General features: G+C 45.7%; 1 protein-coding gene across 1 annotated transcript in view; it reads right to left on the bottom strand.

Annotated features, from left to right (window-relative positions):
- The window catches only part of LOC147690254 (60 kDa lysophospholipase-like), a 363,203-nt gene that overhangs the window by 279,291 nt on the left and 59,949 nt on the right, over positions 1 to 23,963 (bottom strand). The gene's annotated exons all lie outside the window — the stretch shown is intronic.

Genomic DNA, 23,963 nt, shown 5'->3' with positions numbered 1-23,963 from the left:
GCAGTAAGCAGGACAATTTCAGTTGCATACTCTTATTAGCATACTATTAAAATACTCACATTTGAAATACAAATGGCAGTGGAGTTTAACGACTTGGCACGGTTTCAGACCCTAGAGGTCCAGTAAATAATTAAACAACCAGGATCTCGTGCCTTCGTTTACCGAAGTAGTTAAAATTAAATGAGCAACAGGACTACGTAGTCCCCATCATTCAAAGTGATCTTGTTTACAAAAGTTCATAACTGTGGAGATCGTTATGAAAATTAAGCAATAACAGCATTAGCAAAAATATACTGGCAAAAGTCAGTTTCGCTTTTAAGATAAATTGAGCAACAGGTAATTATTGGGGATTCCGCAAGTATTAATTGCCACTGACTCAAAACACCAAGGTCTTCAGTTATTTTCGAAAGATGGTCAGAGAAATGCAGCTTCTCAAGGGTGCCATAGTCCAGCCTTGACAGAATAAGTGCCTGAATACCCGTCCTGTGGGATGGGAATGAAAGTAACCAAATATTTTTCCCCCGCCATGTTAGAACGGCGAAACAGATAGTGGCCACTTTCGCCACCCGACGCATGTCACTAGTAATCTTTTTTAAGGTGTCTTTACTCTCACAGTCAGGGCTTTAAGTCGGCCGGGTCTCTCGGGTTCTGAGCACCAGAAGTTTTTTTTTTTAAAGAGGGCCTTGAAATGGGTCTCTGTCGAGCTCCATTTTGTGCCCTGGCACAGGCGGTCCGTGTTATTCCGGAATGCAGTGACAGCAGGCACATTAATGAGCGCGTGCTCACACAGCTCACTTCTCACTAGTGGAGAAGTTATCGCATGAGGTCTTGCCAGGTGAGCGTGTAGGGGAAGGGAAATCCTTTAAAGAGAGTCATTTCCTCTCTGGATTTACCTTCTCTTTTTGAAACTCGGGAGCAGCAACATTGTTGTGGTGTCACCAGGGCTTTAAGTGGAGGCTTTTTCAATATTATGTACAACAAGCCATAGTTGCTGCTTATTTATCATATGCAACTAACAACCATTGGTAAAGTCAATAGTCCTGACTTGTTGTAGGTATGATGTTACTAGTTATATCATATATCTGGATGCAATGACAGAAACAGCAAAATACAAGTCGGGCAGCACACTGTGCTAAGCACAGATTTTAGCTTACTTCTTTTAAGGCACATCCTTAATTACATTGCATTGGCCACGCCCCTTTGAGAGACTCCCCAGTTTATTCGCCCCACTTAAAGCCCTGCTCACAGTGATTGGTGTGGTCAGTAGGGTGTGGAGAGGAACCGCCCTATCGTTTCAGACCTATCTCTCAAGATGACGGGTGTGCGTAGGGAGGTATGGGAAGGGGCTGGCCTCTCTTCTGAGGCCTCTCTTTAATGATAGGTGTGCATAGTAAGGTGTGGGGAAAGGCGTGACTCCTTTCAGACCGCTCTCAAATGACGGGTCTGCACAGCAGGATGTGTGGAGGGACTGGCCTCTCTGCTGAGACTTCTCCCTGTAATGATAGGTGTGCGTAGTAGGGTGTGGAGAGGGACTGGGCGCTCCTTTCAGACCTCTCTCTCCGAGGACAGGTGTGGGGAAGGACTGCCCTATCCTTTTATGAGAAGCTACAATGGTTCTGTCGGGAAAGAGCAATTGCTTTACAAATAATAAATACATCATAGAGTAGCACGTGTATTCAATGCAGTTGGAACACAAAAACACTGGCAAGTAAGTGCTTGCAAAAGTATTATTTTATGTTAAGTAGAGCATTCATGTAGATTTACAGGTATTTACAAGGCTGTCAATATTCAATGCAATATTGGAGTGACATATTATAGTGGCAATGAGTGCTCAGTGACAGTGGTGCAGAGCATATCATATAGACAAGGTGAAATTAAAGAATGTAGAAGTTATCAAGGGAAATTAAGTTAAAGGTGGTCAGAATAACGAAGAAGACAATATCTCTGGGGAATAGCACAACTGCTTATTGGTATGAAACCAAGAGGCTTGATAGAGCTGAGCCACATACTATCGTCGAAGTTTAGACCCCGACAAAAGCGTTTTTGAACAAGTGTCGTGGCTGGTCTTCTTCAGGGCAAGGGAAAAGAATGACAGCCCATCATGAGGGTTGATTCCATTAGGCGTCCCTCACTTAGAGAAGGCTGCCAGTTGATCTGCACGTTTCAGGAAGGCTCTAGAATAAGATACGATTCAGGTAGTCTTAAATATCTAAGCCTGTGGAGTCATGAGCGGGCCGTTAACAGGTAATCAGCTGGTGTGTGAGACAAAGTAATTAAGATCCCTAATGGTTAGCCAGTCATAAGTCCTGGCAGTCCGAGTTCACTCCGTGGCCCTATACTTTTATGGAACAAATCTATTTTATTAGACATTTGAAAGGTGACTCATTAGTTGCACAGCCTTCAACCACAGGGGCCACCGGCTATAAACAGTGCTTGCCAAGGTGTTCAGAAGGCATTGTATTACGGCCTACATCCCGGGGTCAGGCATCATATCGAAGCAAGGCTATTATGTTCAGACTGCCTGTATCTTCAGAAAGTCAATGTGGCCCAAAGCAAGAGTCAACATAGAGGGGAAACAACAATGAGAAAAGAATACAAAGAGAACCCCCTCCTTCCCGATATACCCGAAAAACAAAAGAAACAATCATTGGCATAGCCAATAGGCTCGCCTTTGGGACCTTATAAGTGCTTAGCCATGCAACAGTTAATGTTGTTGCACAAAGGATATAGTGATGCATAACTAAATACTTATAAGGTCCCAAAAGCGAGACCTATTGGCTATGCCAATGCTTGTTATAACTGTCGGTGCATGTGTGTATTGTAAGTGAACGACTGGGATTGCAAAATGGTGTATCCAATGACATGAAATCTGGTAATTTTAAATTGTTCGAGCTCAACAAAGTGCACAGTATGGCCCTCTAATTGCTGTCCGTCTTAGGGTCTGCTGCTCTTCTCTTTAGCTTAACTTCTTCGAACCCGACTTGCCTTTCTTAGCTTGCTATTCTAAACAACGTATATACCGGGAAGTGTAGTGTGCCTTTTTTGTTCCGTGAGATGGATTGACGGTATACGTTCTTCTGTGCTGTTTGTCCATGATTGGTATGCCCATCTACATAGGGTAACCTGGAAGTTAACTACTATGCCAGGTTAAGTGGGCTCCAAATTAGAGCAAAAAATTGTAAATTAAATGAATGGATGCAACACAGTTGTGTGGTTCACGTACGCCTCTGGGTACAACAGCTGTTTGCGCCGCCCTCCTTGCCACAAGCTCGAAGGATTTCTATCAGCAACATTGCTAGGGACAGTGAGAGGTTGACGTGTAAATGTAAATTTAAATGTACAGGAATTTATATAGCGCAAATCACCAAGCGGTTTCTAAGCGCTTGCTTAGGGAACCCGTCCTGGTATTCCCCTGTGAGATAACCCCGGCAGGGTATCCGCAAGGTGAAAGCCAGACATCCCACCGCGAGGGGCCATTGTGGAGATTAAGCAAGGTATTGCCCAGAATCGCAGAGTGTGAACCCGTGAATCAAGTAGGCACCGGAGGGAGAATTGTCGAGTCCATGGACATTTTTAGGACTCAAGACCCCGCCGAGCCGGGAATTGAACTCTGGTCCCGGGCTGACCTCTGCTTTCAGGTCTGCCCCCTCTAACCACCGAGCCACACTTCTCCACTTCTGTAACTATCGAGATTTCTGAAAGGCTGTTGAAAACGGGAACTGAAGCCCTTGTTTATGCCACTATTGCACCAGGATTTTATCCTGCAAAAAATTCCCTGAACATCCCAGCCCTTCTGCTGACAATCCCTCTGAGACGGTTGTGGGTTTTATTTCCGTGACCTACACAGCGGTCCTATGGCAGGGGTGGTGAAAAACACCAATTTATTCCATGTAGACCTCCGGATCGAAGTCGGAGAATATTAGCGAAATGTCATTGTTGACGTGTTGGATGAAAACTGCTGCCTGGAAATGTATCTCCTCAGTGTTTGAGCATCAAAATATTGACCCATACATGATGTGTTTATCTGCGAGTGTGTGCGGGAGGTAATGCGGTTGTACAGGGCAAGTGGAAAGCGTTGACCGTCCTCTTCAATAGCTAGAGCTACTTCTGATTTATGAAAACCACCTGGGGCGATTTATTGCTTAATATAGGATTTAGGCACAAAAAGCCACCCTGCTGCAGTCCGCACACGCCATTAACGGCAGAAGAGCTGTATCAACAAGTTCTCTGTAAATTCTCATATAATACTTAACCCCTTCGATGCTCATGACGAGCTCAGCTCGTCATGAGGCACGGTTGAGCTGTGCTGACGACGAGCTGAGCTCGTCATGAAACTATAGGGTTCTAGATCTATCAGCACAGGAGGGGAAAACCATTAGCAGCCAAGGTGTTAAAAGTGATCAGTGCTGGAAAGTGGCATGTGGTAACTGTACAAAACTTATAAATAAATTGTTACAGCATTGTTCCTGTGTTTAAGGTCAATTTCAAAATATATAACAAGCGTTGGCCGTGCGCGAGCGGCCACGATATGTGGTGGCGGAGGGGAAGAAGTGGGAGTTGTGTGTGGGCGCACGCAGTAGAAGGAAATAAAACAAGACGTACGGCCGCAAACGGAAGTGCGCGCATGCGAAAGTGAAACGCAAAAGTGAAACTGATCGCGGTTCAGATGGCGCTTCGGACAGTGAAAGCTGGCGGGAGCGCGCGCATGAATGCAAGCGAGAGGCCATCAAAAGCATGGGGTAGCACTTTCAAAACCCCGCTTACTAAATGTCTCGCCAGAGCAGTGCATACGCTGGCTCAGGCGAGACCTAAAGGAGGGGGAGGGGGCTCTGTATCTGAATATCTAGAGTTATAAAAGAGCCGTATTTCACCAGCCCACCCGCTCTCGCTCCTTTTCCCTAGTGGTCTGCGCAGCACACAGAGAGGTATCAAATGCAAAACTTGCAGGAGTTTGGGGCAAGTGACCTCACGGAGATCTTTTGATAGCAATGTATTAAATGGAGCCCAAAGTCCAGCATATTGCTCACCTTTCTGAGTCTGGATTAGTGAGAGCCGTTTCATTGCTAAGGTCATCCAGAGTCTATGGATCCAGGCCGAATGATAAGGTACTGTCGTAGTGCCCCATTTAGTAGGATCGCCTGACGCGCTGCAAGGAGAGCCAAAGCTATTTGCCAACCGCGTAGTGACCTCAGAGGGAAGGTAAGGGGGTTTGACAGCCCTAAAAGTGTGTAGGCTGAGAAGCGGGGTATCTCGGTGTCAAAGGCTGCATCAATATTATTGAGAACCAATTCCCAGAATCGCTCTAGCCTCTGGCAATGCTATAGTAGGTGCACAAGGGAGCCTGACATCCCACAGCCACGCCAGCATTCCTCAGTGTGGTTTTTGTTCCATTGGTGAATCCTAGCAGGGGTGAGATACCAATATGTCGCAACTTTAAACGCAGATTCATTCCCAGCTGTACGATATGCAGTGTGGTGTGCCCTATAATAAATGTTATCCCATTCTTTGTCTGTGAGAACTCTACCTAGTTCTGGATCCCACCTGAGTTGTCCACTAGTGCGGGTTCCTTTCAGATTTGGAGAAAGGAGCATATATAGTTCTGTTGAGAGGTTTGTCGTCCTCTTTCTTCGCCACCCACTGTTCAAAAGAGGTAAGTTAACAAGAAGCTTGTGAAAGGTAGGCCAAAAGAAGTGGCCCAGTGCCGCAATTGTACATAGTAATATTCATCTGAGCGGGGGAGGTAAAGATTGTGGCGTATTCAGCTTAACAGAATGATACCCTTGAGATCAAACAGGTGTCCCAATCACTTGCAGCCCGCCTCTCTCCATCTCTGGGCTACAGTGGACTTCACACACGGGGCTCCATCGGAGAGGAAAACGTGGTGAGGCCTTTTGCAAGTGCTATCTTATCCCACACTTTCATGGCGGCTGCCGTAACAGGGGACAAATAAAGGCCCCAAGAGCGAAGGCGGCGGGGAAGCCAATTTTCTCGCCAGACATTGGCACCTGCCACCGCCTGGTTCATGAAGTTCCAGTGCTTCTCTGACAGCGGGCGACTCCATTCCAGCAAATAACGCAGATGTGCCGCCTGTAAGTATCTATGGATGAGTGGTAGCCTCACCCACCGTCGTCTCAGGAGCGCGAAAGTTGTGCCACCGAGAGACACGCTTTGATACGCCAGCCAAAATTGTTTAAATCCACCTGCAGTGAACGCACAGTGCCAGGTGGCAGAGTCAACGGAAAGGTTTGGGATATATATGAGATGAGTCAATAGCATCATTTTTAATTGCCACAATGCGCCTGAACCATAATAGCATATGTTTAGCCCACCTATCTAGGGCACTTCGTGTCTGTGCCATTAGAGCCTTGTAGTTAACTTCCAGCGTGTGTGGGATTGGGGTCAAAAGGATACCCAGGTAGGGGACTGGGTCATGTGATCATTGCAAGGGGAGCGACCGTTGAAGGGCCTCAGCCTGTATTTGTGGCAGGTACAGGTTGAGGACCCGAGACTTGTTGAGGTTTACCTGAAAGCCCGAAATCCGGCCAAAGGCTTCAAGTTAGCCTACAGGTGCGAGAAGGGAAGTAAGTGGCTGTGCGGGGGAGAGGATAATATCATCGGCATACAGGCATACCTTGTGGTAGTTGCCCCCGAATGTGAGGCCCTGAATGTCTGGATGGTCCCGGATTTTCTCTGCAAGGGGTTCCAAGTAAAGGGCAAATAAAAAGGTGCGATAGGGGACACCCTGGTCTCGTGCCCCGGGCAATGCGGAAAGGAGCTGAGGAGACCCCATTGACCCGCACAAACGCCCGAGGGGCCTGGTAAATGCATTGTATCCAAGCGAAAAAACGGGCACCAAGCCCGAGACTTCGGAGGACGTCAAACAGGTATGACCAGCATATTCTGTCAAACGCATTCTCCGCGTCCACTAAGAGCATCCCGCCAATCTTAGAGCGGTGGGCACTGTCAAGGAGGTGTAGGAGGTGCTTAGTGTTATCGCTTCCCTGCAGAGTGGGGATGAATCCTGCCTGATCACGGCCGATGAGACCAGCCATGAGGGGATTCAGCCATGCAGCAAGGATGCCCGTAAACAAATTTGCATCGTTGTTGAGAAGCGAGATTGGGCGGTACCAACCGCATTGGCTTGGGTCCTTATAAGGCTTAAGGAGCACAGAAATCGCTGCCTCTCCCATAGATTTTGTCATCGCTCCGCTATCTTGGAAGGAATTGAACAGACGAGTGAGTAAGGGGGCCAGTTTTTGACAGAACGTTTTATAGAAAAGAGCAGGGTAGGCGTCGGGGCCAGGTGATTTATCTAGTCTCAGTTTAGCTATGGCGGAGTGAAGGACTGGGTTCTTTTGGACCCAGCGGTGCCAGGGCACAACACCTGAAACCTTCGTGGGTAACCTGCTCCGGCGTACAAGTCACAGAGACACGGGACACTTCCTTCGGCGTCAAAGATTCAAGGTTTATTTGCTGCAGGGAACACAGAAATCACAGGAAGTACATCGAGTGTAGTTCGGGGAGACTGCTTCAAATTGGTTCTGTGGATCGCTCCTTTTTATACAGTTTTTACCCATAGGATAACATGATACACAAAAGTTTACAACCTGGTTCCCACAATTAGCCCCCAGAGGGGTCGCTTTGGTCACTTAGAAACACACAAGGTCCGGAACATAAGTGCGGAAACATTTGGCGGTTCCCAACTGTAAAAACCCATCTTCCCACCATTAGCAAATTCCAATCAGCAGTAAAGTAGATCGAAAATAGGAACGAAGACAGGTGTAGAGGAAGACAGAGACAGTGGGGAGATCGGAAAGGGTGTAAAAGGGGAGGTATCGGGAAACACGAGATACAGGCATCAAAGGGACGTGCCTAATGAGATGCACGGCTGAGACAATAAGTCCGTGCGGCAAGATGAGCCTCGAGCGGCGCCATCTGCCTTACAGCAGCAACCCCCTCGTCATAAAGACACTTACAAAGAACATGTGTCTTCCGCAAATATCTTGGGAGTCCCAGGGTCGCGAAGCGGACAGCGTCCGTTCGCTGGCTACTTGAGGGCAAGAGACAAAATGGATGCCGTATCTAAGATGGAACCCGTGGGTGCAGATAGAAATACCCACGTAACAGACGAACGGTTTAAGTTAGCACAGCGAAACTGCGCACACTTACTAAACAATTCATTTGCGGTTCATAGATACCAGACTCGACCATATTCGTGCGAGTTGAAGACACCACTTACAATTGTCACGGAACCTCAGACGCTCCTTTTGCCCTCATGTAGGCAAGCACTAGTCGGAATCATATTCGATATTCATCAGACCATCGAGATGTTGTTGCAGCATAGCTCTGTCCAACCGAGTCCCCTTGGTAGCAGATGGTTGTCTCATACACGTTGTAGCACAGAGGCCACATAAGGCAGGACCACACTGCACGCAAAGGCAACACGTGAACAGGAACACTACCACAACTCCGATGATCATCAGAATTTTCCAACCCCAAGTCGACATCAGGCCCCAAAACCATCCAAGTAGCGTCCAATCCCCTACATCCACGTGTATGGATTCGGAGATCTTATGCAACCTCGAGATGGCTTGATAGACAGTAGGAGCATTATCTGGGATGAAAATGCAGCAGCTCGAATGGATCACCTTACATACCCCACCGCGATCTGCTAAGATGACATCTAAAACCATACGGTTTTGTAACGTCAAAAGTCTCTCCGCCTGAAGTTCTGTGGTGATATTACCAAGGGCACTGGCAGTAATATTAGCTGTCGATTCTACCACTCGAGTCAACTGTCTCAGGTTCCTACTATTAACCATAGGTCCCCAAAACGGGAGGAAACCCTTGAAAAAGTCTCCTGCCTCTTGACCGGCAGTGTCTTCTTCGCTAATTACGCCTCGTACAACTCTAGTCTTATGATAATCGGCATCTACAGTGAACGTCGGAGGCAACAGATTTGCAATAAAACATGTGCCCATGAAGTCAGCGGGCAACCATGTGTATGCACGATCATAACAGATAAAGTAGGTACCCTTGGCAGCCAGAAACACAGGGGACGAGAACATTGGCAGAATGTAATTTTCAGTGCAAGCACTTGCTCCAAGTAGGGCTTGCGATCTTCGACCACGACCCATAAGGCAAAAATTACCAGTGTGGGGTACGACCCATATTGGAGGCGAGCTTTTAAGCTGCTTTTCACTAGTGAACACACTATATTCACCTCTACTTAGGACCTTATAGGCTTGTACCTCTTCTTCAGGGATAAGCGAAGGATCATAGATCTCACTATCCATATCCTCTATTGCTATCGATAAAGGCTTCTGATACGAGGTAGGACCAGAGTAGGGGGAACGTGGTTCTCGAATGGGGTGGAAACCCAGTGCGCTTCGAAACATTGTTTGGAATGCTCGAGCTGACCCTTGGGAACTATACGGTAACACCAGATATGGAATTCCCTTATCCGTAGTATGTGGCATCAACCCACACACCCAACAATTAGTAGTGTTAACCACTAACTGATGCTGATGGAGGAGCTGAATAAAGGAATTGTTGCGGAATTCTACACGTCTAGCCTGCTCGTGTTCCGGTAACATGTGAAAGGAATGAGGAGAAGCAGTAGAGGTAAGATTAGGGTAAGGAGTAGGGGTAGGTGTAGCAGGTAAGAAATAAGACATCGTGTAGTACACCCCACCCCCCAATAATGCAGAAGCAGTCAAAAACAACACAAACAATTGAAATATGAAACATTTGGTACGACTGAGTTGCTGCAGCTTGAATCTGTGCGCCTGAACTCCCTCCAAATCATTCAGCTTCGAGAATGCCATTCCCTACGACCGTCCGCAACGTTTCTTGACGCACTTCGTTCTGTGCAGCAATAGTCAATCCCCAGGAGTTCCTAGGAACCGACGGCCTTTAACCTAGCGTCAAGACCTACTGTCCAGAAGGAAGTACGCGCGCGGCCCTACGGCCTTCAATACACAATATGTATATATATAAGCACAATGTCTCTCAGCTGTGGAAGTAAAAAGATACAAGGAGGAAGCTTGATATATGTACAAAAATTTTCAATGATACGAATGTTCAAAACTGATCACGGGAAATCGGGGATAATGCAGTTGTCAATTTCAGCAAAGCAAAAATATTTTATTTGTCCTTAGTGTGAGATCGCAAAGAATATCGGTGTTTCCCGGGACGTGTCTGCTCGTCAAACAAAGGATCCGTTGAAGAGACAGCGTCCTGCTGATCAGTTGATTGTTCTGGTCTTGAGTCTTTTGCTGATAAGTGTTCAACAGTGGCTTTCTGCTGCGCTGAGGATTCTCCAACAAGCTGTGCGTCACTGAAAGGCACAAACGCCGGCAATGTTTCTGTTTCTGTTGACGCAATGCCTTTCCTTACCCACGGGTCTGCCGGCAAAGGAATAGGGACTCGTTTACAATGGGTAGCATGTACCCAATTTTTCCGCCCCTCAAGACGAACGGCAGTCCTCGTGGCCAGGGGCACCTGGTAAGGTCCGGTAAATCTAGGGTCCAGATTGTTCTTTCGTGAAAAGTTGCGTGTTACTACCCAGTCTCCGGGCTGGAGCTGGTGGCCTGGACCCTCCGTCTGCGTTGGCAATGCGTCGTAAACCTGTTGGTGAATTAACCTCAGTTTAGCAGTCAAGTCATGTAAATAGTCAATCAACATTGGATACTCAAGATCAGAAAACATTCCTGGCCTAGGAACCCCCCACACATTCGCAGGACGTCCGAACACTATTTCATAGGGACTAAGCCCTATTCGGGAGTGTACAGTCGCCCTAGTCGACAGTAATGCTAGAGGCAAAGCGTCAGGCCACGAAAGACCAGTCGTAGCCTGAATCTTTGCTAGCTTTAGTTTAAGGGTGCCGTTGTACCCCTCAACTAATCCAGCTGACTGGGGATGATTGGCGCTGTGGAATTTCTGATTAATTCCAAGGCCCTTACACACACTCTTCATCACACTTCCAACAAACTCACTTCCGTTATCTGACCACACGACTCTAGGCATTCCATACCGAGGAAAATATTCCTTCAGTAGGATTTTCGCAGTAGACAAAGCAGTATTGTCTTTGAGGGGATAGGCCTCGATCCATCGGGAGAATGCGCAAACCACAACTAAAACGTATTTCAGGTTATTGCATCGCTCCATATGGATGAAGTCCAATTGAATCACCTCAAAGGGATACGAAGGAGGAGCAAAACTGCCAGGGGGAGTTGGGGTTCCTTTGCCAGGATTGTACATTATACACACCATACAATTCTTCACCAGACGTTCAGCACATTTCGTAATGCCATCATTCTTCCACACATCAGCCAACAACTTGCAAATGCCTTTCGCACTAATATGTGCTAACCCATGTGCCATTGTCACAACGGCCAGCACATACGCATCAGGCAACAACCATCTTTTCTGATCCAACAAATCAATCCAACAGCCATTCGCATCCAACTTTCCCGTACTTTCTTTCCACTTCGTCTTTTCAGTCTCAGTGGCCTCATTCTGAATTGCTTTCACACTCTCTATAGTGTCTTCACACATACTCGATTCTGTAGGCCACCTAACCGAACTCGTCACATACATTCGAGTGCTAAGGTTCCGGGCAGTCTCCTTAGCAATCTCATCTGCAAACGCATTACCACGACCAACATCATCCGTCACTTTACGATGCGCACTACACTTAACAATCGCAACTTGCTTAGGCAAAGTCAATGCATCCAAAAGATCGTTCACAAGCTGGCCATGCTGTATCTTCGTACCGTGCGACGTCAAGAAACCACGCTCTCGCCACAATCGTCCAAAACTATGTGCTACACCAAACGCGTATTGACTATCAGTGTACACATTTACACGTTTCCCTTTCGCTAACACACATGCTCTAGTAAGAGCGATCAGCTCTGCAGCTTGGGCAGAATTCTGATTCAATCTTGCAGTTTCAACAACAGTGTTCAGTGTTACAACAGCATAAGCGGTAGTCACATCGCCATTCGGCAACTTAAAACATGACCCATCCACATACAGAGTGCCATCCGGATCTTCCAATGGGGTGTTTTTAAGGTCCACTCGACCTTTCGTTTCCTCTTCCGTCCTCAAGTAGCAGTCATGTTCTGCTACTTCATCTGACTCTGTGCTAATTGGTAACAAAGTTGCCGGGTTTAGGACATTACAACGTTTTATCTGAATATGGCTTGCCAAGAGCGTCAATTCGTACCCAGACAGTCTCGCACTCGTCAGGTGCTGAGTTTTCGTACGATTCAACAGAGTATCAACTGCATGCGGAACCATCACCGTAAGCATATTATCCATGACCAATCCTGCTGATTGTCGGATGGAGACCGCAGCTGCCGCTGTTGCTCGTAAACAACTCGGCAATGCTCTAGCTACTGGGTCTAAGGTCGAGGAAAAATATGCACATGGACGTTGCTTACCACCAAAAGGTTGCGTTAAGACACTCAAAGCACAACCTTCCCTCTCGTGAACATATAGCGTAAACGGCTTGCTGTAGTCAGGGGTACCTAACACAGGAGCCGAACACAATGAATCACGCAGTTCAGAAAAACTTTTCTGACATTCTTCCGTCCATGGTAAAGGAGTTGAAACATCCTTGCACGTAAGAGCCACCAGTGGTTTCGCTAGTAATGAAAAATTAGGAATCCATTGCCTGCAGTACGACGTGATACCTAGAAAGGCACGCACATCTCTTTGGGTGTTTGGCACAGCCATGCGCGCAATCGCTGCAATTCTCTCCGGGGTCAATCTCCTTCCCTCCTTTGACAATAAGTGACCTAGATAGGTGACTTCTTGACAACAATATTGGAGTTTAGAAGGTGACACCTTGTGATTTAACTCACAGAGATGTTGCAGCAACGACACTGTAGCAATTTTGCAAATGTCCTGAGTATCGGCAGCCACCAATAAGTCGTCGACGTATTGGATTAAGGCCGCACCAACCGGCAACCGAAACGCATCCAGTTGACCCTTCAAGGCTTGACTGTAAATCGATGGACTTTCACAGTAGCCCTGAGGAGCGCGTTTAAACCGGAAGCTACGTCCACCGAGAGAGAAACCGAAAAGGTCCCTGCTCTCTTCGGCAATCGGGATGCTGAAAAACGCGTTTTTCAAGTCAATCACCGAAAACCATGATGCAGTAGCTGGAATCAGAGTCAGCAGCGCCGTGATGTCAGGCACAACAGGGAATTGAGGAACCACAATTTTATTTACCTCCCGTAAATCGATAACAAAGCGATAAACAGGCGGTTTTGTAGGATCTGTACGTTTAAGAATGGGCAGTACAGGGCTATTGCACACGTTTCCCCGAGTCTCCTCAATGCTCGTTCACCATCAAGGGAGATACGGTATTGGGGAATACGTGGCAATCGCACATTAGCTTTCAACTGAACAACATAAGGGGAGATATCAAGTAGGCCTACGTCATTTGGACCCGTCGCCCACAAAGACGCAGGAAGAGAACTCAATTCCGGTGGAAGCTTATCGAGAGACAAATACATGGGAGAGACTACTCTCTCTCCTAACGTAAGCTTTACACCCGCAGGAGAACAATACAAAGTTGCATACAAACGTTTAAGCAAATCCAGGCCCAAGAGATTTTCACCACAACCCGTGGTTAAAATCAACGGAGCTTCTAGCTCACGTGGCCCAATTCGAAGGGGCAAAGGGCGTGAAACTGGATTGCTAACGGGGGCGCCAGAGAATCCAACGGAAACGTTTGTTAAGCCAGACAAAGGTGCGCCAGGGAGTTTCGAATGCATGATAGAACTTTTCGCTGCACCAGTGTCCAACAGAAAAGGCTCAACGACGCCCGATGTAGCAACTGCGACGTAAGGCCCTCTCTGATCAACCGGAACTGATACCACTCCCTCTCCTTGTCTTTGGCTGTCCTAGTAATTACTATCGTCAGTTCCCTGATCGACGTAATAATCGTCTACATTGTACTGCGCAGATCGTCCTTGCGATGATCCACGTGGATCGAAACAGTTATTAGAATTTGGTGAATTGTCAAAGCGATCGTTTTGAGCACCACGACCTCTACCACGTGATGCGTGCTGTGAACCACCACGGCCTCCTTTAGATGAATTACCACTATTACGTTCATTTAAAGCAGGGCAATTGAATTTAATGTGTCCCTCCTGTCTACAATAAGCACATTGATTGTACCCTAACGAGGATCTTTGGGAGGAGGAATCATTACGCGGCTGCGATCGATTCGATTGCGACTGCGATCTATTCTGTTGGGGCGCATTCTGATTAGAACGCGGCGGATACGCTTGTTGCAACAACACTTTAGTTTTCAGTTCCTTCGTCTTTTTGTCAGCACGGTCACTCTCCTCTTTCTCTCTATTCTCGTAATATTGTGCCGTAGCCAATATCTGAGCTGAGGTAGAAACGGCCCATGCACTCTCTGAATTCTTTAATTTATTGCTCAAATCGGGCAACAAATTTGACACAAATTTATCCACAAACAACCTTTGTCCACCCTCAGTACTCATATCTTGTCCACTATGATCAATGAATGCTTCTTCAAACCTCGTAAAGAAGTCAGAAACACTCTCATCTTTCTTTTGTTTGCAAGCTGATAATTTGTCCCAATTTACTCTCATAGCTGGCATAAGCGTTTTCATTAATGTTATTATTCGCTGAGGAAGAGCAGCAATCAATTGGTCGGGTTTAGTAGCAGCCACTTGTCCAGCGTCTGCCGCTGTAATGGCAGCCCAATCACCGCCTAATTCATTTGCGTGATCTTGGTGACGAATCTTAGCCCATACCGGTTGCGGCACGACGTTGCCAAACAACATGTCGATATCGGCAAGATTCATCACCGTAGCATCTACGAGCTGCGATAATTCCTTGTAATACCCAGTAGGATTTTTGCGAGGATCGGGCAAAGATTGCTTCACCTGAAGCACTTCCGATCGTTTCCATGGGAGGTGTATCCACACTCTCTCAAAGTGCGCCACTACCTGAGGATTAGCATTAGTATCAGCTGGTATCCAAACTGGCGGAACTTCACGCATAGGATATTGGCCAGACTCGTCTGGTTGGTGTTCAATATCCTCAACAAACAATGCATGAGGTATTGGAGCGGGACGGAAGGATAGTAACCGCTCAATAGCACGTCGAACGTTAGTATCTACTATCAGTCCGTTTGCGAACTGAAGCCGAAGTTCAGACAGGGCGGTCAGCACCTCGTCAGACGCATCGGCCGCTATCTGATCATGAAGGAACTTGCACATTTCGTCAAACACATATCTCTGAGTTGGTATGTTGAATTGACAAAACGTTTCGAGGACAACACGGGGTGGATTTCTCTGAGGATTTACCATCCAACCCATCGCCATATTATATAGCGCAACACGTTCTCTGTTACCAGGAAGCTGGCTACGTCTCTGAGGACCATCGGAACTAGCAGACCCATGAACAGGTCCGAGTGACTGAAAGAAACTAGCCGCAAGAGGAGAATTACGATTACGAGTAGAGGGAGAGTGATACGACACAGGACTAACAAGGGAAGGAGTAGAGACAGTAGCAACAACAGGGGTTAACAAAACAGGAGCAGTAGCGGGAGCAGGAGTATGTGGAAGCGGAGGAGCAGTAGGAATAGAAACAGACAAAGGAGCAGGAACAGTCGGAAGAACGGGTGCAGGTTGAGGAACAGGCGGAGGAACAATAGGTGGAAGAACAGGTACGGCAGGGACCATAGGAACTGCGGTACCCTGTACGTACGGAGGTGGCGACTTCATAAGATAGGACATTAAAGGATCCTCAACTGCCTCTTCCTTCTTATCCGACTCCGTAGGCAAAGCGGGATAACATTTATCTATGGACATCCGCTGTAGTCTCTCAAACACTTCCTTATCCTTATCCTCCTTATCACGCTGGAACTGCTCAGCTTTCTTCACTATGGTAGCAACAGTATCTCGCTGACTACGTTTATTCTGTCTGATCTCTTTCTGTCGGGCTTCTTTGCGCCACAATCGAAAGGCATCAAACATGGCCGGCCTTGATTTTCGTTCGAACAACTTCATTTCTAGATTATCTAAGATTGACGCCTCGAAGCTACCGTGAGGTGGCCAACGAAGGTCGCCGTCTTTCTTTGTATATTTAATCCAATAATCGTTAAAAGCAATCGGGCCTAGCCCATGTTTGCTATATAAGTCATAAGTAGGAGTTCCAACCGGAGGTATCGGACACGAGTCCTCCAGCAGGGAATCCGCACCACAAGGTCTAAAACAGCTAAACAAAGTACTGCGACCAGGCATCTTGCACGCTAGCCGAGTTTCACAAACTTCAAGGGTTACGGGATTTACCAAGTCCCAGCAAAGAACAAAACCCTCGGTTTTTGGCGACTGCAGTCGTCAAGCAATACAACAAAGTACGCTAGCAAAGTGTCACCGACAAAAACACTCATACAGCGTTAACAACAAAAACACTCGCTAAAGTGTTCAACAACCAAGAACTCTGGGAGCGACCCACAAATACTTAACTCAAAGATCAATGGCGTCACCAGGAAGGCCCGTCAATCGTCTCGCTATACCAAGGTCTACGCCAGGCGCCAAAACAGGTCTACAGTCAGGGCAGCAGTCCGTCGCAGCCGTCAGGAGGCGGGAATCTTCGCGGGAAAAGTCTTCGGGCCACTTATTTCGACAACAGGATCGATGAAGCGGGGTGCACCTTCCCTTGGAGATTTCACACGAAGTTCCTCACGATCGTCGGGCTTGGACCGGTACCACTGATGCAGCCCCACGTTGGGCGCCAACTGAAGGACTGGGTTCTTTTGGACCCAGCGGTGCCAGGGCACAACACCTGAAACCTTCGTGGGTAACCTGCTCCGGCGTACAAGTCACAGAGACACGGGACACTTCCTTCGGCGTCAAAGATTCAAGGTTTATTTGCTGCAGGGAACACAGAAATCACAGGAAGTACATCGAGTGTAGTTCGGGGAGACTGCTTCAAATTGGTTCTGTGGATCGATCCTTTTTATACAGTTTTTACCCATAGGATAACATGATACACAAAAGTTTACAACCTGGTTCCCACAATTAGCCCCCAGAGGGGTCGCTTTGGTCACTTAGAAACACACAAGGTCCGGAACATAAGTGCGGAAACATTTGGCGGTTCCCAACTGTAAAAACCCATCTTCCCACCATTAGCAAATTCCAATCAGCAGTAAAGTAGATCGAAAATAGGAACGAAGACAGGTGTAGAGGAAGACAGAGACAGTGGGGAGATCGGAAAGGGTGTAAAAGGGGAGGTATCGGGAAACACGAGATACAGGCATCAAAGGGACGTGCCTAATGAGATGCACGGCTGAGACAATAAGTCCGTGCGGCAAGATGAGCCTCGAGCGGCGCCATCTGCCTTACAGCAGCAACCCCCTCGTCATAAAGACACTTACAAAGAACATGTGTCTTCCGCAAATATCTTGGGAGTCCCAGGGTCGCGAAGCGGACAGCGTCCGTTCGCTGGCTACTTGAGGGCAAGAGACAAAATGGATGCCGTATCTAAGATGGAACCCGTGGGTGCAGATAGAAATACCCACGTAACAGACGAACGGTTTAAGTTAGCACAGCGAAACTGCGCACACTTACTAAACAATTCATTTGCGGTTCATAGATACCAGACTCGACCATATTCGTGCGAGTTGACACCACTTACAATTGTCACGGAACCTCAGGAGATGACCTCTTCCAGTCGAATAGGGGCCAAGAGGGTCTGCTTCTGACTTTGGGAGAAGTGCGAATTGGCTAGAAATTAAATAATCCTGGGACACAGGAACACCCTGATGGTCGGGGCTATATAGGGAGTGATAGAAACAGAGATTCTTAAAAAATCTAGGAATCCATATGGAGTTCCTCCCCTGCGGAGCTTCTGAGGAAAGGGATGGCCCCGGCTACTGCCCTGGTCCGTAGTTTCTGCGCTCACACCTTCCCACACTTGTCACCTACCAGATAGAACTTGTGCCGAAGGCGGATCAGGGCGTACTCGGCCCTATCCAGGTCGAGACGTTTTTAGGGAGGGTTTGTTTCTTTTCCAGACCCGGGGGGCCCTAGTACGTTTGTGTATGGTCTTCAATTCTGCTACCTCCTGTTCAAGGGCTAAGCGGGCCTCTTTGCACTTGTGCGCCTCAGCAGATGATGGCCATGAACTATCCGTGGATGACCGCTTTGAGCGCATCCCATACCACTGCTAAGGAGGTTGCACCGTTATCATTAAGTTGTAGGTAATCCGTAATCTTGGGGCATACCTCCTTCACCACAGTGGGGGAGTGTAGAAGAACCATGCGCAATCGCCATCGAGCCAGTGCATAACCAATCCCCTCGGGGCGCAGAGAGAGGGAAACATGTGCATGATCGGAGAGGGAGCATACAGCAATTGAGGGATCTAGTACCCTAGGGAAGAGTGCATTAGAAACCAGGAGCATGTCTAGTCTGAGTGAATACGGAATTCATTTGTCCCGGAGTTAGGACTTGATGCTTCGAAAGTCTCTCCACTTCGCTAGTGTCGACACCTCCAGGTCCTGGAAGAGGGCCGGTGTGTGTCCCCTGAACTGAATCGGTTGAGCCGCTCTAGCCACACGTAAGATCTACACAGACCAACACATCGGGCGAGGGGCTTTGCCGCCCCAAGAGAGGCCCACATGTTGAACACGATCCATCCGTATCTTTTGGGGGCAATCCTTGCCCAGAATTTGCTGAAAGAGGCATAGGACATATTCTCGCAGGTCATCGCCTTCTGCCTTCCAGGGCACTCCTCTGATGCAAATGTTATTCCTCCGTGACCGGTTTTCCAGATCCCCCGCATGGGCCTGGAGGTCCAGCTTTTGGTCGGTAGGCGAAGGGGTGCACAGACATAATATCGAGTCCAAAATATTGTTTGGACATAATATCGTGTATTTAATATCGAGTGGACAAAATATCGACGGGACAGAATATCGACTACAAAAATATCGTTTATAAGGTAAGTGAAGTAATATCGACTGTAAAAAATATAGATAGTTAAAATATCGAAGTATATAATATAGATAGTACAATATATCGAATTTTTAATAATATATAATTTTTTATAGTGTATTTTTATGTTATCATATGTGTGAACATTGTGTATTTATGTTATAAATAATTATATTTAACAAATTTTGTTTGAATAATTTTTGCGTAATTTTAATTTGTAGCGGGTTGTGGGTTTATAGGGGAATAGGGTGGGAAGTAATTTAATTATAATTAATTAAATATGTAAATTTATTTATTGATAGTAATTAGTAATTATTTGCTAATTATTTATATTTGTTAATTAATTGAAATAAAATTGTTAATTAATTTAGAGTAATAGATTAATTGTTAACTATGTAAATTAAACTAATTTAATTCTGTAGCGGGTTGATAGGGAAATAGGGTGGGAAGTAATTTATTTATAATTAATTAAATATGTACATTTATTTATTGATAGTAAATAGTAATTAATTGTTAATTAATTTATAATTGTTAATTAATTAATTTAAAATTGTTAATTTACATTAATTGATGAATTGGTAATTATGTAGATGTTACGAATTTAATTTATGTAGCGGGTAGTGGGTTTATAGGGGCATAGGGTGGAAATTAAATTATTAATTATTAATTAAATAATAAAACTAACAACAATTTATTTATTTGGAAATAATTGTTATATTTGTTTAAGTTATAAAATATTTGTTAATGTTTAATAATTAGTATTAATAGGTGATTAATTTAATTATTGTTATTTTTTTTATTTATTAATTATGAATAGATATTTTTTTGTAGATTTTTGAATATATGAATTATTTACTTTCCCTAATGTTGTATTCTCTGGAGTGGGAATAGTAATTTTAACCCCTACGCTTTCCAATGCTTTCCCTACTGTTGCACCTATTGGAGTGGGAATAGTCATTTTAACCCCTACGCTATCCAACGCTTTCCCTACTGTTGCACCCACTGGAGTGGGAATAGTAATTTTTACCCCTACGCTATCCAACACTTTCCCTACTGTTGCACCCACTGGAGTGGGAATAGTAATTTTTACCCCTACGCTATCCAACGCTTTCCCTACTGTTGCACCCACTGGAGTGGGAATAGTAATTTTTACCCCTACGCTATCCAACGCTTTCCCTACTGTTGCACCCACTGGAGTGGGAATAGTAATTTTTACCCCTACGCTATCCAACGCTTTCCCTACAGTTGCACCCACTGGAGTGGGAATAGTAATTTTTACCCCTACGCTATCCAACGCTTTCCCTACTGTTGCACCCACTGGAGTGGGAATAGTAATTTTAACCCCTACGCTATCCAACGCTTTCCCTACTGTTGCACCCACTGGAGTGGGAATAGTAATTTTAACCCCTACGCTATCCAACGCTTTCCCTACTGTTGCACTCTTTGGAGTGGGAATAGTAATTTTAACCCCTACACTATCCAACACTTTCCCTACTGTTGCACCCACTGGAGTGGGAATAGTAATTTTTATTCTTTTGTTATTGTACGTTAATAATATTGGCTATTTAATTATATTTTGTTACTATATATATATATATATATATATATATATATGTTTTAAGAAATATGATTAAATCATTTTTATTTTTTTACTTTCATTAATTATTTAATTATCATTAGTTAATTTAAGTATTCTTAAGTATATTTTAGTACTTAGTTTTTAATATTAATTTAATAGTGTTTTTAGTAAAGTCGATATTTTTTAAAACTATATTTTTGTAAACGACATTTTAAACTCGATATTTTTGTGCTTACCTGTTTGTAGATAGAAACTCGATATTTTGTCAGTCGATATTTTTTACACGATATTCTTGCAGGTCGATATTTTGGCATTCGATATTTTTTCAGTGATCCAGGCGAAGGACCTCCTGCTGTAGCTGGGGCAGCTCATCTTCTCTCGCCAATTTGTGCTCCTTCAGTGCAGCTACTCTTTCACCCACCTCATCCACATCTCGGCGCACTTCTTTGAGGTCAAACGCGAGCTGCCCTTTCAATTCCAAGATGTCGTCCTTAATAGCTGAGAATAGCTCTAACTTGAAGGCTTTCGTGGCTGGGCTATCTGCTTTGTCGCTCAAGTCTGTTTGCCCCTGGTCTTTAGGTGCTCCTTGAGATGTTTGAGCCTCCAGGCTACTTGAGCAATAGTCCCTTAAGGGGCTTCTCCCTTCGTGCTCTAGCGGAGGCCATTTCTGCACTCTGGGGTGTCGCAGGCTAGTGGAGAGCGATCGAGGCCAAGGCTGGAATTCACACCGCCAACCCTGCTACAGAGCTATGACCGTGTTCTAGGCCTAGGTGCAGGTTAGCACGACGCTGGGCTTGTGAGGGCAATCAGGCCTGGTTGTCTCTCAGGTCGCGATACCCCTGATGGTGGAGCCTGTCTCAGGAGCCCCGGGAACTGTGGGTTAAAATGTCCGGACAAGCGTTGCATGGGGTGATGAAAGTATCCGGCAGCAGCGATCCAAGGACCCCTTTCTTTGGTCTGGTCGAAATCCTGAATTCCACCTTGCAGGGGTAGCTGACCAAGACAAAGAACCCCCCAGCCACACAGCCGCAAAGATCAGGTGGGGGGGGGGGCGTGGCCCCTCTAGAGGCTCTCTTGCAATGTTCTGAAGCCCTGGGGAGCGATGCTGGATCGCCCTGAGAGTGCATCAGCAGGACCTGCAACCCGCGCCTCCGCTCTGCACAACTCACTAGAGAGCAGCCGACCACCGGGTAGAAAACAGTCACAGGCAGGTGTCCTGAGCCTTCCCCTGTCCTGGTGGACCTCTCAATGAGCTCTCTCCTCCCCCGCAATCTAGTAGGGCCCCCTCGACTGGATTGCAGTCCATAATCTGCAGCGGTGCGAAAAGCAAAATGGCGGCCTGTGGGCCTCCCCGCCCCGGACTGGGCCCCCGATCCCACGGTGCGTGGAGGGATGAACGAACCTGCAGGTATTCTTGGGCAGTCACGGTGGTCTGCTAGATGCTTAGTCCCTCAGGCGTTTGCTGCCAGTTGCTGTGCAGGCCAGCGCGTGGAGGACGAGTAGATGGAAGTGTCCGCCAAGCCGCGTCCGGACGCGGGGGTCCGAAATGCTCCAGGACTCTCATTCCGTGCTTTGGGCGGGGTCTGAAAAGAGGTAGGTGTGTGAGGCAGACCACATATGTGGGGGCCCTCCGCCAGGCTCATTTCAGGTTGGCTTGGTTGGTATTTTACCAATTCAAAGCTATAATACTGTGCCTAGAGTGGTAAATGGCTTCTGTCATTCTACAGCTCGGCAAGGACAGCGCTGAGCTAGTCCTATGCTTAAAAACGTTGCTGTAGAAATGGCAAAAGACTTTGTCACTTTCTATCTCGGCGTGGATAGCACTGTGCTAATCCTATGCTTAAAGACTGATAGAAAAGCAGACATTTGAGGTGAGCAGATCTAGAGTGTCACTGGTGTTGAGAGTGCTCTATACAGGAGCTGCTTTCCACCTAAATATGAGAACTACCCAGAGTTTTCTGCAATATATATATATATATATATATATATATATATATATATATATATATATATATATATATATACACTCACTGAAAAAACCATAGGTTTCACACCAGTTATAGTTAGCTGGAAATTTTACTGACATAAAACCATAGAAATTCCAACGTTATAGTTAGTTGGACTCACTATAACTTGCGCGCCTGCAATGCACCGCTGATCACGTCACATATTACATCACTCATGACATAGTCAGTGACATCACTCATGACATCATTGATGACACCAGCCAGTGAATGTGTGTCTTTCTGAAAAAACAATATGTTTTATATATGTATTTGTAAAGGTTTATGGAAGAATAAATGGTTAAATAAGTGTGTAAATGGATGTTTTAAAAAAAATGATTGGTTAACTGCCTTATTAAGTGTATCTTATTGAATACATATATTAGCGAGTAACTTTTAAATATTGAAATATATGTATCAGTGTTTCACTTTGTGTATAAGTGGCTGCATGGGTTGGTGACTGACTCACTGTATGTGTTTTTAAGACAGCATATGTGCAGGACTGTATGGGTGGATGAGTGTGTATATGTGTGTGTTAGTGAATGACTGTCTTACTATTGTCTTTTTTAGTAATGACATATATTTTAATCTAGTGTATGAGTTTTGATGTACATAAGTGAGTATATGTGAGAGTAAGAGATTGTAAGAATTCCTGTTTAAATAAGTATGTTTATATAAATGATTGTTTAAGAGAGTAAGTATGTGTAAGTTTCCTTAGAAGTATGGAGGTAGTGTGTGTATAGTTGTATATATCAAATAAGTGGATGTTCAATAATTTGTTTTGCATGTGTGAGTATGTGTGCGAGTAACTTTTGGATGAATGTTGGTGTATAACAGGATGTATAGATGTATCACTACATATGATGAGTGAGTATATGTATGAGTGACTATATAGAACTGTTGGTGAATGAGTGGATGTGTATATAGATGGTGGAATTACTGAATTGGTTGTTGTAACTGGTATGGGTATCTATTTTTAAATATGTGTTTCAAGGGTTACATTACACTAAAAAGAGGTCTGTCACTCTGTCACAAGGATGGTGTCATGAGTGATGTAATATGTGACGTCATCAGCAGTGCATTGCAGGCGCGCAAGTTATAGTGAGTCCAACTAACTATAACGTTGGAATTTCTATGGTTTTATGTCAGTAAAATTTCCAGCTAACTATAACTGGTGTGAAACCTATGGTTTTTTATGTGAATTTCATAGGTTTTGTATGATGATGAAAGCCCCCACCTATTTTCCTTATTCTGACTTTGTCCTTTGACTGAGGAAGACCTGTTTGGAGATCTAAGAGTAATATTTTGTACTTTAAAATGGCTACAATAGCAGCAGCAGCTGGAGCATCTGCACCACCACCACCAAGAGGACCACCACAACATCACATTGGTGGT

This window comes from Lissotriton vulgaris, chromosome 9, assembly GCF_964263255.1.
Source record: "Lissotriton vulgaris chromosome 9, aLisVul1.2, whole genome shotgun sequence".
Lineage (NCBI taxonomy): Eukaryota > Metazoa > Chordata > Amphibia > Caudata > Salamandridae > Lissotriton > Lissotriton vulgaris.
This window is presented reverse-complemented; position numbering and strand designations above follow the sequence as displayed.